The 17653-nt window shown below is 38.2% G+C and overlaps 1 protein-coding gene across 20 annotated transcripts in view; it reads left to right on the forward strand.

Annotated features, from left to right (window-relative positions):
- The window catches only part of LOC141389991 (sodium/iodide cotransporter), a 459732-nt gene that overhangs the window by 140705 nt on the left and 301374 nt on the right, over positions 1-17653 (forward strand). For 19 of the 20 annotated variants that reach the window (XM_073962363.1, XM_073962374.1, XM_073962368.1 and 16 more), the window contains one exon: positions 7385-8057. The exons of the other annotated variant lie outside the window; for it this stretch is intronic. The gene's annotated coding sequence lies outside the window, so the exon portion shown is untranslated. The remainder of the gene's footprint in view (positions 1-7384; positions 8058-17653) is intronic. 20 annotated transcript variants of the gene reach the window in all.

Raw genomic sequence — 17653 nt, forward strand, 5'->3', positions numbered from 1 at the left:
TGTTGTTTCCATGGGTATTATTGCAAACGATTCGTGTCTGTTCATTGATTTCATTACTAAGGTTGCTGTTGTCTGTTAAAGCAAATTTTTAGAAAAAAATAGTTGCAAGTGAAAAATCAATTAGTCAAAGTGGAAGACATGTGCATCACACTTAAAATGACATTAGAGAAACTTTAAGTGTGAATAATAGCCAACGGGCTGCATAATTTCTTGTTTTCAATTTTTATTTATTTGTTTTTGGTTTCCGTTGTTAAAATATTTCAAATGCAATTTCAAAAGCAATTTGTTCAATTGATTGGCGTATCCTTTATCTGACATTTTCCGATAGTTGGTCTGCAGATATTTTTCTTCCATTTTTATACTATCCACATTATTATGGAGGGTATTATTAAATTTGTCATTCCGTTTGTAACACATCGAAGACCCTATAGAGTATATATATTCTTGATCAGGGTAAAATTCTTAGTCAATATAACCATTTCCATCACCCCGTCCGTCTGTTGAAATCAAGACACAGCTCGCATTTTTGAAGATAGAGCTTTGTAATTTGGTACAGAAGTTAATATTACTCCCAGTATGTTTCGTATTGCAAATGGGCTATTTCAGTACACGTTTTGATATAGCTCCCATAGAACGGTACAACCAGATTTTCGGTATTTTGAAGGTTTTTCCCTCATTATTCCACCGAAATGGATCAAACTTGGTATTTAGTCTTCGTTGCGGCTATAAAACTTTAATATAGCCCCCATAGAACAGTACCTCTTGATTTTCGGTATTTTGAATGTTGTGGCCACAATAAAATATCGAAATGACTGAAATTTGGTATTTAGTCTTTGTTGGGGGTATTCAACTTTCCTTTCTAAATTTGTCGCCTTCATATAGTCCACATAGAACGGTACCTCTCGATTTTTAGTATTTTGAAGGCCTTGGTCTCAATATTTCACCGAAATGGCTGAACTTTGGTATTTAGTTTCTTTCTAAAATTTTCCCCCAGAAATTTGTCGGTACAGGTCTAGGCCTTAATATAGCCCCCATAGAACAGTACCTCCCGATTTTCGGTATTTTGAAGGTTGTGGCCACAATAACCCATCAAAATGACTGAAATTTGGTATTTAGTCTTCACTGTGGGTATAAAACTTTCCCCCATAAATTTGTCGGTACAGGTTCAAGCCTTAATATAGCCCCCATAGAACGGTACCTCTCGATTTTTTGTATTTTGAAGATTGTGGCCACAATAAACCATCGAAATGGCTGATATTTGGTATTTAGTCATCGTTGGGGTACTTAACTGACCGCGCCTTGTCATCTCTTCATCCACTTGTTTGCGCCATCTTTTCTTTGGTCTGCCAATTCTGCGTGCAACGCCATGTGGCTCGTACTTATACGCTTTTTTTAGCGGGTTCATCATCGCTCGGTCTTATTATATGGCCTGGCTAACGCAATCGCCGCATCTCGATACATTTAACTATATTGATGTCGTTGTATAGCAGATACAGCTCGTGGTTCATACGACGTCGATATTCACCGTCAATGCAGATTGGTTCGTAGATCTTTCGAAGGCAAGCACTGCCTTATCTGCTTGCGAAAGTACCCAGGCTTCAGAATCATACATCAGCACGGTTAGTATCAGTGTTTTCTAAAGCGTTATTTTTGTTTGACGAGTTGTGGCTTTGTTTTTGAAGTGCTTACTTAAGCCAGTAGTATCTGTTGGCCAATACAATTTTTCTTTTTATTTCACAACTGATGTCGTTTGTTGTGTTTACGGCGATGGCGAGGTATACGAAGTATTTTACTACCTCAAAATTATACGAACCAACTTCAACAGTTGGTCCGATCTCAATGGACGCATTGAGCTTCGACGCCATCAGCTTGGTCTTTTCGCCGTTTACCGCCAGAACCACTTTAGCAGATTCTCCTTCGACCTTCATAAAGGTATCGGTTACTTATTTTACTGATCGTCCCATGATCAGCATAAGCAAGTAACATGTGGCTATTGGTGTAGATTGTGCCACTTCTTTTGACGTTTGCCTCTCGTTCAACCTTTTCTAGCAGGATGTTGAAAAGATCACACGAAAGGCTGTCTTCTTGCCTGAAACCTCTTTTGGTATAAAACTGTTCGGAGAGGTTCTTTCCTATTTTAACTGAAGATCTTGTGTCAGTTAGAGTCATTTTACAAAGCCGAATGAGCTTTGCGGGGATACCAAATTCAGACATGGCTTGGAATACCTTTTAACGTAGCGGACTGTCGACAAAAAGGTGATAGCTGTCTATCTGTATCTCTTGGGTCTTCTCCAGAATTTGCCGCAGGGTAAATATCTGGTCGATGGTGGACTTGCCAGGTCTAAAGCCGCATTGGTAAGGTCCAATTATGTCATTGACAATGGGCTTTACTCGTTCGCATAATATCTCTGACACTATCTTGTAGGCGATAGGGAGAAGACTTATGCCCCTATAGGTGGAGCATAAAGTCTTATCTCCTTTCTTATGGACGGGACACAGGATGCTCAGGTTCCAATCGTCGGGTTCGCGTTCTTCCTGCCAGATGGAGCTAACTAGCTAATACATACACCTTATCTACGTGTCGCCTCCTGTTTTGAAGAGCTCGGCTGGTAAGCCATCAGCTCCTGCTGCCTTATTATTCTTCAGCCGGTTTATTGCTGTCTTTACCTCATCTTGGCCGGGTGGTATACATTCAATGCCATCTTCTAGGATTGGATCTGTGGTATCTTCGTCGACTTCGCTACTATTGGATACCAACAGTTTGGAAAGATACTCTTAAATATCCTTAGCACAATATCTGTATCAGTTACCAAATTACCATTCTGGTCTCTACAGGAGGATGTGCCAGTGCCAACGCCATCAGTTTGTTGTTTCACTCCTTGGTAGAATTTTCGGACTTCATTCTGTCTCCTGTACATCTCGATTTGTTTACACTCCCGCTTTCCATCTTTCTCTTTTTCCTGTGGAAAAAACGTTTCTAATCTCTCCTTTTCTCCCGATACCTCTCTTGTGTGCTTCGCGTTGTCACTGATTGTAAAGTAGCCCTATATGCCACATTTTTCTCTTCGGTAGCAGCACGACACTCCTGGTCATACCATGGATTCCTTGGTGGAGAACTCTTGTATGCAAGTACTAATTTGCGGTTGTTTGCATTAAGTGGGCAATGGTTTGCCATTGTCCTGGTATTTTATCGGGACGAGGAGCGCTTTGATTAAGAAATTGGGCCAGTTGAGTGGAATATGCTTTGGCTACCTGTTGAGATTGCAGCTTATCTATGTCCAACTTCCGCGATGTGTCTGTTCGTGCTTTATTTGCAACGTTTAGACGGGTACGTACCTTTGCAACAAGGTAGTGGTCCGAATCAATGTTTACGCCTCGGAACGAACGTACATGCAACACGCTCGATGAATGTCTTCCATCTATCACAACGTGATCAATGTGATTTCTTGTTCTTTGATCTGGCGACAGCCAGGTGCCCTTATGAATATCGAGATGCTTAAATCTGGTACTGCTAACTACCATGTTTTTTGCAGCAGCTAAGTCTATCAGCCTTATACCATTGTCAGATGTTTCACTGTGTAGACTGAATTTCCCGGCTGTTGGGCCAAAGATATTCTCCTTTCCAATTTTGTCATTAAAATCACTTAGTATAATTTTAATATCATGGGCAGGGCAACGGTCATAAGTTTCTTCTAGGCGCTCGTAAAATATATCTTTGGTCTGTTCGTCCTTGTCTTCAGTGGGGTCATGAGCGCAAATAAAGCTGATGTTGAAGAATTCAGTAAATTTTTGTAGTTGTAACTACTTACTAATTGACCGTAAAAGTCATTATTTTTACATGGGGATGTCATAGGGAGGAAGTACTTCCTTAAATGTGTTTTTTAAGTACATATTTAACCACTTACCAGTAGTCAAAAAAAGCTAAAAAGCATATGTTCTATTTTTAGAACATTTGTGGTGAAATTATATTCAAATTCAACACTACAATTATTTGTTGTTTTTATTTCTTCTTTTTCTTTTATTCCGGTCCCTGCCGGTGTCGAACACATGAACTTCTGATTTCTAGCCAAACACACTACACACTAGACCACTCGTACAAATAGTAAGGGTTGTTTAAAAACATCCATGTACATTAAGATTTCTTCGTAATTTTGTCAACAAAAAACTCCCATGCTGACGGTGAGCTTTGAACACACAAACCTAGGATTTGTAGTCAGACACACTAGCCCTGTGCCACCGTACTTATTCCTTTGTATGTAAGTAGTAAGTAAGGATGTAATTAGTTATATGTTAACTGTTATATATGTACTGTCTGATAATGCGGAGGGTAATGAGTACTCATTACCTGGTAATGCAGAAAGTAATGACATGTGCCTACCAAATGTTTGCTGGGTAGCTTTTAATCGAATTGCAGCAAGTCTTTCATTCACTGGGGCGAAGCTGGAGACCAGATGTTTATACCTACGAAAAACTACAAATCCGCAACCAAACTCATGCTTTACGTCATGACAGCTATAATACAGTGCGTCACCTTTAGGTGTTGTTGTGACGCTTTTCCCAATCCATCGTATTTCCTGTATGGCGGTAATATCGGCCTTGTACTTTTCAAGTACATCTGCCAATGCGAAGACTGCATCTTCTCTATAAAGAGTGCGAACATTCCAGGTGCAGATTCGCAGATCACGGTCCTTAAAACGTTTGCGGGGTTCGTAAACTTTAGAGAAATTTGTTTTTCTTTCGTTTTTTTCATAGTAGGATGTTTTTTCTTGGTGAGGGTTACTAACCCGACGCCCAAACCCAAGTTTTTAACGTTCTTATGTGTGAACGCGCGGCACATGTTAGATCACTACCTTTAACGGGTGTTAAGAAGTTCCCCAGGTGACACCACGGGGAGGCCAGTGTCCATCCTGGGCTTTCCATGTTAAAACCGGTCAGGACCGTTCCTTGGTATCTTCCATCCCCTACTTAACCACAGCCACAAACTTCAAAATACCGAAAATCGGGAGGCATCGTTCTATGGGGGCTATATGAAGGCCTGAACCTAAACCGACACATTTTAAGTGGAAAGTTTTTTACCCCCAATTAAGGCTTAATACCTAATGTTAGCCATTTCGGCGGGATATTGAAGCTACAACTTTTAAAATACTGCAAATCGGGATGTACCGTTCTACGGGGGTTACATAAAGACGTGGACCTATACCGACAAATTTCAGGTGGAAAGTTTTGTACCCCCAAGGAAGACTTAAAACCAAATTTCAATCATTTCGGAGGGATATTGACTTTCAAAATACAGAAAATCGAGAGGTACCGTTCTATGGGGGCTATATGAAGACGTGGACCAACACTAACAAATTTAAGGTGGAAAGTTTTCTACTCCCAACGAAGACTGAATACAAAATGTCAGCCGTTTCAGTGTGATGTTGAGGCCACAACCTTCAAAATATCGAAAATCGGGAGGTACCGTTCTATGGGGGCTATATGATAACGTGGACCTATACCGACAAATTTCAGATGAAAAGTTTTATACCACCAAGGAAAACTTAAACTTAAGTTTTACACCCCCAACGAAGACTGAACACAAAATTTCAGCCATTTCGGAGGGAAATTGATGCCACAATCTTCAAAATACCAGAAATCCGGAGGTACCGTTATATGGGGGCTATATGAAGACGTGAACCTATACCGACAAATTTCAGGTGGAAAGTGTAATACCTCCAACGAAGACTAAATACCAAATTTCAGTCATTTCGGTGGGATATTTAGACCACAAATTCTTGTATATATTTTTCATATCGGTGGGATATTGAGGCTACAACTTTCAAAATACCGAAAATCGGGAGGAACCGTTCTATGGGGGCTATATGAAGACGTGGACCTATGCGGACAAACTTCAGGTGTAATGTTGAATACCCCTAACGAAGACCTAATACCAAATTTCAACCATTTGGGTGGGATATTTAGACCACAAATTCGTATATATTTTTGCATTTGAACGCGAAGCTCATTTGCCGTGGAAACCCGCTTAAATTTAGTGTTTTGCTAATAAGCTGCGGCGCGTCCAAATCTGTCAACTATATCGGCGGATATGATACTCCTCAAAATGCGAAAATTAGCAAAAAAAATGTTTTTGAACATATCGCGTATCTCTAATTACTTAAATAAATAGAGCGACACCCCTGCTAAAAATGTGCGAAAACAGATGTATAAAAACTATCGCGAATCCGGAAATATAATAGCTTTTTTTTTAAATTGAGTGTGGTGTGGCTCTTGGTTCCTTGATGTGGCATCATTTTCAACTCGATTTAAAAAAAATCTCCATAGGTCTTATACATTTTAGGAATAAAATATATTTATTAAACTCTCGAAATAAGCACCTATGCAATATATTGATTGGATTTATTTGATTATATAAAAATATATATTCAGTTCTTAAAATTTCACAGAGAAACACGCTTCATCCAAAATAGCAAAGAAACATCTGTTCCATTGTGCCAATACAAATATTTAACCAATAATTTGTATAGATATATTAGTGTTGGGCAATCTCGTTCATTGAGCGGATCGATCTTTTTCATTCCGTTCACCAAAAAGATCCGGGTCGTTTACTTCGTTCGTTGGCTCTTTTTCGTTCAACAATACATTTGACCGTATTATTTTCTTTTGAAGTTGTTCGTTCTCTGCTGCATATGGCTCTGTCGTTCTTTTCACCCAATCGTTCTTTTGAAAATGTTCGTTCACGAATGACACATTGTGTGCTAATGGGGGTGGTTTTGTTTCTGAACGTAGTGGTGGTGGTTTTGATATGAAAGAACCAGATGAACGAATGATGCAAAAGAAAGATATGACCGAGATGTGCTACTGAATGAGGTGAGTTACTGAGCGAGAGTAGCTCTCTGAATCATTGTTTGTTTTGTGTGGAAATTTGTGCTGCTTGCGCTAACGCAGCGTTTGTTTAGAGTTTGACTGCAAAACCAATGCTGTTAATTTTGTAAGCAGCAATGACTCGTCCATCGGGGATCTAAATGAACGATATAAAAGAATGGGCTGGATACGGATCCGTTCGTTCTTTTCACGGAATCGTTCCTTTGAGCCGGTTCGTTCATGAACGACGCAACTCTAAGATATATATTTTAAAATATACACATGCCAGTCTGGTTAAACAGGCCGTTTGTTATACGATTTGCATTCATTAATTCATTTGTTAGTTTTGTTTGATTTATTGGTATGGGAAATTATCATTTTTAACTATTTGTAAATATTTGCATGCTTTGCTTAAACTAACAAATGAACGAACGAATAACTGACAGGAGAAATTGCATTTCATTGCTAATGACAAACATTTCGTTCTAATCATTTTCTCTTTTTCTCCCACTTTTATTTGCAGCCCTTCGACAAAAAAACCAAATTGTTCTAAAATTAAAGCAATTAATTAATTTGCTCAACGTGTAGTAGCTTAGCTTTAACTGACTGACGCCGCTGCATATTCCGAGAAGAGCACATGTGGTTCATTATGATTCTATTAACTTAATAAACATTTAAGACAATCCCGCATTATAAATGACAAGCTCTTCTTCGACGTCACCATCGTGATAAACACATGTAGCCGTGAATGTGTGTGTGTATAAGAACGCAACTAGACTCAACCCGACCAGACACAAAACCGTAAAACAGACATTTAACCAAGCTGGTAAAATAATCCAACCAGCCAGACAACCCTTATCCAGTCACCCAGTCAGCCATCCAGCCAACAGTAATAACAAATCTAATGAGTTCGCCGGTACCAAGCTAAAGCTGTGCGTATGTTTATTTTTCGCTGACAAGAGTGTGAATAAAAAATAACAAAATAAAACAATCAATTATTATTCCGACAAAAGGAGACTTCTTCTATAGGCGTTGGAAGTATCTACGCCACGGGTTTAAAATTAACATAAATTAATTAATTATCATCGACACAACCCGCCCTCCCCCGCTCGCAATTAACAAGCTCCACTGGCAGTGCCACTTGGGGAACCATAACAACATCAGTAACCAGTACAAGGGTTATAATTATAATAAAGGTAAGTACAATTAAATTTCATGTTTAGTGTTTAAAGATTCTCCGAACTGTTAAGCGACAATAAACTCCATAAAATAAGGCGCACTTTCGAAGGAGAGTTTTACCATATATTTGGCAAATTTCTAAAGTATGTATTTAGGGGGTCTTCATAATTTTGGGCATATGGATTGGGATAAAATCTCGAAAACTTTGGGGGAGGTAACTAATGAAATGGACCGAGGTGCATTTTGGAAGTGCGTCTTATTTTAGGAGTCATTCCTCTTGATAGGACCATTATATCAGGAAACATGGTATAAATTTCCAAAGGATTCAGACCATTAACCGCACTTAAACATAAATGTTGACCGATACACTGTGGTTCCGCCCGTGGACAAAAAATCGAAAAATGTATGCCAACAAATTTTGACTGCGATTGAAATAAATATTGTCTATTATTTTTGCCAATTTTCAGCGGTAATATGTCGAGCTTAGCCGAAGAAATTTAAATTTGTATGTGGTGCTTTAAAAATGTAGAATACATCCGCAAAGCATTCGCAGCTTATAAATGAAACTATTAAAAATTAAAGAGGTAAATGTACAAATTCCAGAATGAAACTTATATGGGCCTATACACAGAAAAAAAATCCGGCGATAAAAAAATTGTCATATTGACGAAATTAATCAATTATTTGATCACAATATAAAAATACAACTGATAAAATATTTCACATATTGACTAAAATATTTATCGATTTTTTATCGAAATGTATTGAGTTGTATATTTACTTTGTGATCAAATAATTTTATCGAATTTTGTCAATATGACAATTTTTTATCGCCGGAAATCGATCGATTTTTGACTGAATCTTTGAATTGTTTTATCAAATGTCTAAAATTTTTTTCTGTGTACCTAAACGTGGACCTATATTGAACCTTTTTTGCGGGGATGTATTTTGTTCACACAGAACTCAAAATGCAAAATTTCAACCAAATCGTTTGGAAAATTTGTCTAAATTCTTCAAAATACCAAAAATCGGGCGATACCTTTTTATGGGGGGTATACCTAAATGTGGACCTACATCCACTAATTTTTTTCCTTCTCTTTGCCTCGTTATAAACCAATGTTTAAATTTTCGAGGCGGAAGCTCGATTAGAACGATTTTTGGCACTCCTTTCCATACATATGGAATCACTGTGCGATAGTGCCCACTTTTGAGCATGAACTAAGTTTGGACAAAATATTTCGAGATCCAAAGTTTGGACCAAATCGGTTGTTCCGTTTATGAGATATTGCGTTACCAATTTAGCGAATATTTTCGAACTATTGTCGAGGTACCGGAAAAAGTGGACCTATAAGCAGCATCTTTCACCATTTCATCTAATATTCGAAGAAATATTGCGATATGCAAAGTGTGGACCAACGCAGTATTCGGTTTGGGAGTTGTCGTACGCACCAGCCACTATACATGCTGGACGTATGTTTTTTTTTACAGTTTTCAGACCATTTTCCCAAGAAGTATGGACTTGCCACTGAAAAAAGCTTGTACCATCGTAATAGGGGCCTTGAGTGCAACCTGTTGCAAGAAAAATGAAAACGATGCATGTACATTTTTGAAAATTGGTGCGGGAGGTATCTGAAGGAGTTGACATATATAGTCCATATTCTAACCTGATCTATGTTTCGTAGAAATATTACGAAGTCCAAAGTATGGACCAAATCGGTTGTCGTGAGCACCATTTTAGTGAAAAGTATTGAACTTTTGGGTGCCACTGTGGTGCAATGGTATGCACACCCCCGGTGGCAAAATACCCCTCAGTAATGTTGGCGACATTTTCTGAGTATTTCAGCCTTGTACAACTTCTCTACAAGTGGTGTCTTAAGACACACCGTTCGGACTCGGCGATAAACAGTAGGTCCCATATCATTGAGCTGATAAGAATCGGGGTGCACTCATTGATATAAGAGAAGTCTCCCCTGTCCCGCCTGGGATGTTTGTGGAACAATTATTACTATTGAACTTTTGTGGGGGAGGTACCCGATGGAGTAGACCGAAAATATTAGAACTGTCAAATTTTGGACCGAGTCAGTTTATCCGTTCGTGCTTTCGCGTCATTATCTTGACCCTGAAAAAGCTTGAACCGTCGTAAAAGGGGCGTCAAATACAAGTTGTTACAAGAAAAATCAAAACTATTCGAGAGGAGGTCTGAAACCTCACTTTCCCGAAATTTTGTGTGGGTGGTACCCGAAAGAGGGGTCCAATAAAGTTCATATTCAACTTGATCTATGTCCGGTAGAAATACTACGAGGTGGAAAGTATGGATCGTGAGCATAATTTTTGCGTAAAATTTTGAATTTTTGTGGGGAAGGACCGATATAGCCCATCTTCGAACTTAAACTAAGGTTGGACAAAATATTACGAAAGCCAAATTTTTGACCAAATCATTTAATCCTTTCGAGTGTTAATGTGCGCTTCAGCAGTATCATTCTGCTATGCAAAGTATCATTCTGCTATAACGACAGAGATATACCCATATATTCTTGATCAGGGTAAAATTCTAAGTCGATATAAACATGTTCGTCTGTCCGTCCGTCTGTTAAAATCAAGATACAGCTCGCAATTTTTAAGATAGAGCTTTGTAATTTGGTATAGAAGTTTCTATTACTCCTAGGATGTTTGGTATTGCAAATGGGCAATATTGGTCCACGTTTTGATATAGCCCCCATATAACGGTACAACCCGATTTTCGGTATTTTGAAGGTTTTCGCCTCATTATCACACCGAAATGGCTTCGTTGGGAGAATAAAAATTTTCCCCTTCATATAGCCCTCATAGAACGGTACCTCCCTATTTTGAAGGTAGTGGCCTCAATATCCCACCGAAATGGCTGAAATTTGGTATTTGGTCTTCATTTGGGGTATTAAACGTTCCATATGGAATTTGTCGCTGTAGGTCTGTAGGAGTATGCTTTATCAAAGAATATACTTTAGCCAAATGTACTTTTCGTTATTTTGAAGGTTGTGGCCGCAGCAACCCACCGAAATGGCTGAAATTCGGTATTTAGTCTTCGTTGGAGGTAAAAGTCTATCTGACTGAAATTCGTCGGTATAGATCCACGTTTCGATATAGTCGCCATAGAACGGTACCTCCCCCGATTTTCGAATTTTTCTGCGGGTTCATATAAACCCATAGAAGCGTACTGCTTGATTTTCGATATTTTGAAGGTTTTACCGAAATATCGGAAATTTGGTATTTAGTCTTCTTTGAGTATAAAAACTTTACGCCTGAAACCTGTAAGTGTAGATCGACGTTTTGATATAGTCTCCATGGAACGGTACCTCCCGAATTTCGGTATTTTGAAGGTTAGCCACATTGTTTTACTGAACTTTCTGAAATTTGGTATTTAGTCTTCTTCATGTACTTCAATACAAATCGTGTTTTAGGGTATAACAAGTTCGGCCTGGAAGAAAATATCAGCTTCGTAGGTGACAAAATAAAATTTGAAAGTTGACAGGGAAAACTTTCAGGTTGTTCCAAATTTCAAATTATAGCACTTTATCGCCGACAATTGAAATTTTTAGTGCGAGAGATGTATGAAGGAGTGGCCCTGAATATTAAGTCATTTCGATGCCCAAAACTCAGGAAGTATTATTCTATATTTGGAAGCCAGGAAAAATATTACATCGCTGTAAACATGATCACAAGAAGTACTTTCTGTACTCCAATTTGTAAACTATTTAAATAAACATGATCAACTTTTGAGAGGGAGGTACCCGAAGATGGTTTCCAATATAGACCTTCTTGGAAGTTGAAACACGTTTGGAAGACATGGTACGATATGCAAAGTTTCGCCCGCATTGAATACTCAGTTCGTAAGTTTTCGCGTTCATCCATCATTTATGTTGGAGCCGTTAGTGTTATTTAGAGCACAAAATATGGACTTGACCACCAAAAAACTGCACTCTTCATAAATTTTGTGTGGGAAGTATTCGAAGGAGTGGACCGTAGAGATATTGCGATACGAAAAGTATGAACCAAATCGGTTACTCCCTTCAAGAATTGTCGTGCGCACAATTTTTCCGAACATTTTCAAACTTTTGTGGGGGAGGTACCTAAAGGAGTGGACCGATATGGTCTATCTTCGAACTTAAACTAAGTTTGGACAAAATATTATGAACGGCAAATTTTAGACCGAATCGGCTGATCCGTTCGAGAGATAGCGTGCTCTAAAACCACTACATATTGTGCCATAAGGGTTTTTACACCTTTCGGGCGGTTTTACCAAGAAGTATGGACTTACCTTGAATAGCTTTTACCGTCGTAATTGATGCAGTGAATGCAAGTTGCTTCAAAAGAAATCTAAGTAATTCGAGAGCAGGTCTTAAAGTGAATTTATCCGAAATTTTGTGTGGGAGGTTCCAGAAGGAGTGGATAAATATAGTCCATATTCGAACCTGATCTATATCTGGTAGATATATTAGGAAGTGTAAAGTATTGACCAAATCGGTCACTCCCTTCAAGAGCTTTCGTGCGCAAAATTTTTCCGAACATTTTTGAACTTTTTTCGGCGAGGTACCTGAAGGAGTGGACCGATATGGCTTATCATCGAACATAAACTAAGTTTGGACAAAATATTATGAAGGCCAAATTTTGAATCGAATCGGCAGATCCGTTCGAGAGTTATCTTGCGCTCCAACCATTACACACGGTGTCATAGGGGTTTTTTGAACCTTTCAGGCTATTTTCTCAGAAAGTAGGGTTTTGCTCCTGATGAAACTTGTACCGCCGTATGGGGAGCCGTGAATGCAAGATGGTACAACAAAAATCAAAACTATTTGAGAGGAGGTCCTAAACTGAACTTTTCCGAAACTTTGTGTGGGAGGTAGCCGAAGGCGTGGACCGATTGAGTCCATATTGGAACCTCATCTAAGTTTGGTAGAAATTTCACGATGTGTAAACTTTGGACCAAATCGGTTACTTACTTTAAAAGATATCGTGCGCACAAATTTTCCGAACATTTTCGAACTTTTGTGGAGAGGTACCAGAAGGAGTGGACCGATATAACCCATCTTCGAACTTAAACTAAGTTTGGACAAAATGTTGCGAAAGTCAAATTTTGGACCAAATCGGTTCATCCGTTCGAGAGTTATCGTGCACACCAACCAGCCAGACAGACAGACGGACGGACATTTAGCAAAATTTAGACTCCAAATTGTCTGAAACACATTTCGTCCAAACATTATTTCGATGAGGCACATTTTGCCCGTATGAAAGTGTATATACCCTCGTTAGCATATATGCTGAGGGTATAAAAAATCATAAATCATTTTCTATCATCATATATTCTTGATCAGGGTAAAATTCTAAGTCGATATAAACATGTTCGTCTGTCCGTCCGTCTGTTAAAATCAAGATACAGCTCGCAATTTTTAAGATAGAGCTTTGTAATTTGGTATAGAAGTTTCTATTACTCCTAGGATGTTTGGTATTGCAAATGGGCAATATTGGTCCACGTTTTGATATAGCCCCCATATAACGGTACAACCCGATTTTCGGTATTTTGAAGGTTTTCGCCTCATTATCACACCGAAATGGCTTCGTTGGGAGAATAAAAATTTTCCCCTTCATATAGCCCTCATAGAACGGTACCTCCCTATTTTGAAGGTAGTGGCCTCAATATCCCACCGAAATGGCTGAAATTTGGTATTTGGTCTTCATTTGGGGTATTAAACGTTCCATATGGAATTTGTCGCTGTAGGTCTGTAGGAGTATGCTTTATCAAAGAATATACTTTAGCCAAATGTACTTTTCGTTATTTTGAAGGTTGTGGCCGCAGCAACCCACCGAAATGGCTGAAATTCGGTATTTAGTCTTCGTTGGAGGTAAAAGTCTATCTGACTGAAATTCGTCGGTATAGATCCACGTTTCGATATAGTCGCCATAGAACGGTACCTCCCCCGATTTTCGAATTTTTCTGCGGGTTCATATAAACCCATAGAAGCGTACTGCTTGATTTTCGATATTTTGAAGGTTTTACCGAAATATCGGAAATTTGGTATTTAGTCTTCTTTGAGTATAAAAACTTTACGCCTGAAACCTGTAAGTGTAGATCGACGTTTTGATATAGTCTCCATGGAACGGTACCTCCCGAATTTCGGTATTTTGAAGGTTAGCCACATTGTTTTACTGAACTTTCTGAAATTTGGTATTTAGTCTTCTTCATGTACTTCAATACAAATCGTGTTTTAGGGTATAACAAGTTCGGCCTGGAAGAAAATATCAGCTTCGTAGGTGACAAAATAAAATTTGAAAGTTGACAGGGAAAACTTTCAGGTTGTTCCAAATTTCAAATTATAGCACTTTATCGCCGACAATTGAAATTTTTAGTGCGAGAGATGTATGAAGGAGTGGCCCTGAATATTAAGTCATTTCGATGCCCAAAACTCAGGAAGTATTATTCTATATTTGGAAGCCAGGAAAAATATTACATCGCTGTAAACATGATCACAAGAAGTACTTTCTGTACTCCAATTTGTAAACTATTTAAATAAACATGATCAACTTTTGAGAGGGAGGTACCCGAAGATGGTTTCCAATATAGACCTTCTTGGAAGTTGAAACACGTTTGGAAGACATGGTACGATATGCAAAGTTTCGCCCGCATTGAATACTCAGTTCGTAAGTTTTCGCGTTCATCCATCATTTATGTTGGAGCCGTTAGTGTTATTTAGAGCACAAAATATGGACTTGACCACCAAAAAACTGCACTCTTCATAAATTTTGTGTGGGAAGTATTCGAAGGAGTGGACCGTAGAGATATTGCGATACGAAAAGTATGAACCAAATCGGTTACTCCCTTCAAGAATTGTCGTGCGCACAATTTTTCCGAACATTTTCAAACTTTTGTGGGGGAGGTACCTAAAGGAGTGGACCGATATGGTCTATCTTCGAACTTAAACTAAGTTTGGACAAAATATTATGAACGGCAAATTTTAGACCGAATCGGCTGATCCGTTCGAGAGATAGCGTGCTCTAAAACCACTACATATTGTGCCATAAGGGTTTTTACACCTTTCGGGCGGTTTTACCAAGAAGTATGGACTTACCTTGAATAGCTTTTACCGTCGTAATTGATGCAGTGAATGCAAGTTGCTTCAAAAGAAATCTAAGTAATTCGAGAGCAGGTCTTAAAGTGAATTTATCCGAAATTTTGTGTGGGAGGTTCCAGAAGGAGTGGATAAATATAGTCCATATTCGAACCTGATCTATATCTGGTAGATATATTAGGAAGTGTAAAGTATTGACCAAATCGGTCACTCCCTTCAAGAGCTTTCGTGCGCAAAATTTTTCCGAACATTTTTGAACTTTTTTCGGCGAGGTACCTGAAGGAGTGGACCGATATGGCTTATCATCGAACATAAACTAAGTTTGGACAAAATATTATGAAGGCCAAATTTTGAATCGAATCGGCAGATCCGTTCGAGAGTTATCTTGCGCTCCAACCATTACACACGGTGTCATAGGGGTTTTTTGAACCTTTCAGGCTATTTTCTCAGAAAGTAGGGTTTTGCTCCTGATGAAACTTGTACCGCCGTATGGGGAGCCGTGAATGCAAGATGGTACAACAAAAATCAAAACTATTTGAGAGGAGGTCCTAAACTGAACTTTTCCGAAACTTTGTGTGGGAGGTAGCCGAAGGCGTGGACCGATTGAGTCCATATTGGAACCTCATCTAAGTTTGGTAGAAATTTCACGATGTGTAAACTTTGGACCAAATCGGTTACTTACTTTAAAAGATATCGTGCGCACAAATTTTCCGAACATTTTCGAACTTTTGTGGAGAGGTACCAGAAGGAGTGGACCGATATAACCCATCTTCGAACTTAAACTAAGTTTGGACAAAATGTTGCGAAAGTCAAATTTTGGACCAAATCGGTTCATCCGTTCGAGAGTTATCGTGCACACCAACCAGCCAGACAGACAGACGGACGGACATTTAGCAAAATTTAGACTCCAAATTGTCTGAAACACATTTCGTCCAAACATTATTTCGATGAGGCACATTTTGCCCGTATGAAAGTGTATATACCCTCGTTAGCATATATGCTGAGGGTATAAAAAATCATAAATCATTTTCTAACTTCCTTAAAACTAAATTCTTTGTAAACGACTTTTTTTGGTATTTTTAATATCAGTACTATCAAGGCAAATTTATATAGGGTATATCGGCCTTTTTGTAGAAAATTTACTTCTGTTGAAACTGAGGTATGGGGTATTGTATCTCGCGAATTGTTGTAATATACCATAACTTTTGAACGCATTTAGGTAAAATAAACTGTTTTAGCACGATTCACCGATGGATTTCTTAAAATTATAATTTGAGCGGAAGCTGTGGTCATATTAATGTAAAAAAATAGAAAAAAATCGTTGAAGGAAACGAGTTTTTTTAAGTCAGTTTTCAATTAGTGGCTGTACAATACAATGTAGAGTATAATGTTCAAAGAAGAAGTTAAAGAATACACTTCAGAGAGGAAGTTTCTAATGTATGATTTTTTAATATAACCACCGCATCAATCTCAAACGGATGCTGACATTTTGAAGACTGAAAAATTGGGTTTTTTGAATTTTTGCTCTAATCGGAACGCGCAACTGTACTCGTTTAAAAACTGATTATGAGATTGTAGTACTCGCGATTACGCATTTTTTGATGTATAACTCGGGCGTGTAGCCTTCGAAGGTTCACAACAATCTCAGCTTAAAGTCGAAATTTTTGTGCGTAATTTTTTTTAAAAAACCAGTTTTTTGGATTCAAAACTTACAAATGCCTTTCGATTTCAGTGGAAACCCGCGTGAATTTAGTTTTTTTACGTTCTGAATCTAACAAGCCTTTGCGCGTCTAAATCCATCCACTAGATCGGCGGATATAATAACCCTCAAATTTCGAAAATATGCAAAAAATATTTTTGAAAATATCGCGCATTTAGACGCGTTTTAGATGTGTATTTCCTACTTAGATATATAGATCGAAACGCATATTTAAAATGTGCGAAAACAGATATTGAAAAACGTTCGCGAATCCGGAGATATAATAGATTTTTTCTAAAAACTGAGTGCGATGCTACATCCACGGTTCTTGATGGATCGCATTGAAATGACATAGGATGATGTATTTTTTAATGGTGATCATTGAAATCGGATGCGCATAAAATGCAAATGTACTTCGTGGAAATTATGGGCATTTTACTGTTTTTTGCACCCTAACATGCAACTGATGCTACATCGTGGTCGTCAAATGGAATTTCACAAAGTGTATATCAAATAAGAGGGATTGATTCGCTGTTTTGGAAAATCGGATGCGCATCATGTCATTTTCACTATTACGCGGTTTATATGCGTTTCAAATGTTGTAATATTCAATATAACATTACTTTAATGTTATGCCACAATTGGAATTCCTTGTGATTTAATATAATCTTCTAAAAATATTCGCCCATAGGAAAACTATAAGAGAAAAAGTTGTTGCAACGGAATATCTTCATTATTGCGTGAAATTTGGACGAAAATGACGAAGAACTCAATCATTTTTTCTTCAACATTTCCTATAAAACCATAAAAAAAT

Source organism: Musca autumnalis, unplaced genomic scaffold (assembly GCF_047663935.1).
Source record: "Musca autumnalis isolate F117 unplaced genomic scaffold, ASM4766393v1 scaffold_1, whole genome shotgun sequence".
Classification (NCBI taxonomy): domain Eukaryota; kingdom Metazoa; phylum Arthropoda; class Insecta; order Diptera; family Muscidae; genus Musca; species Musca autumnalis.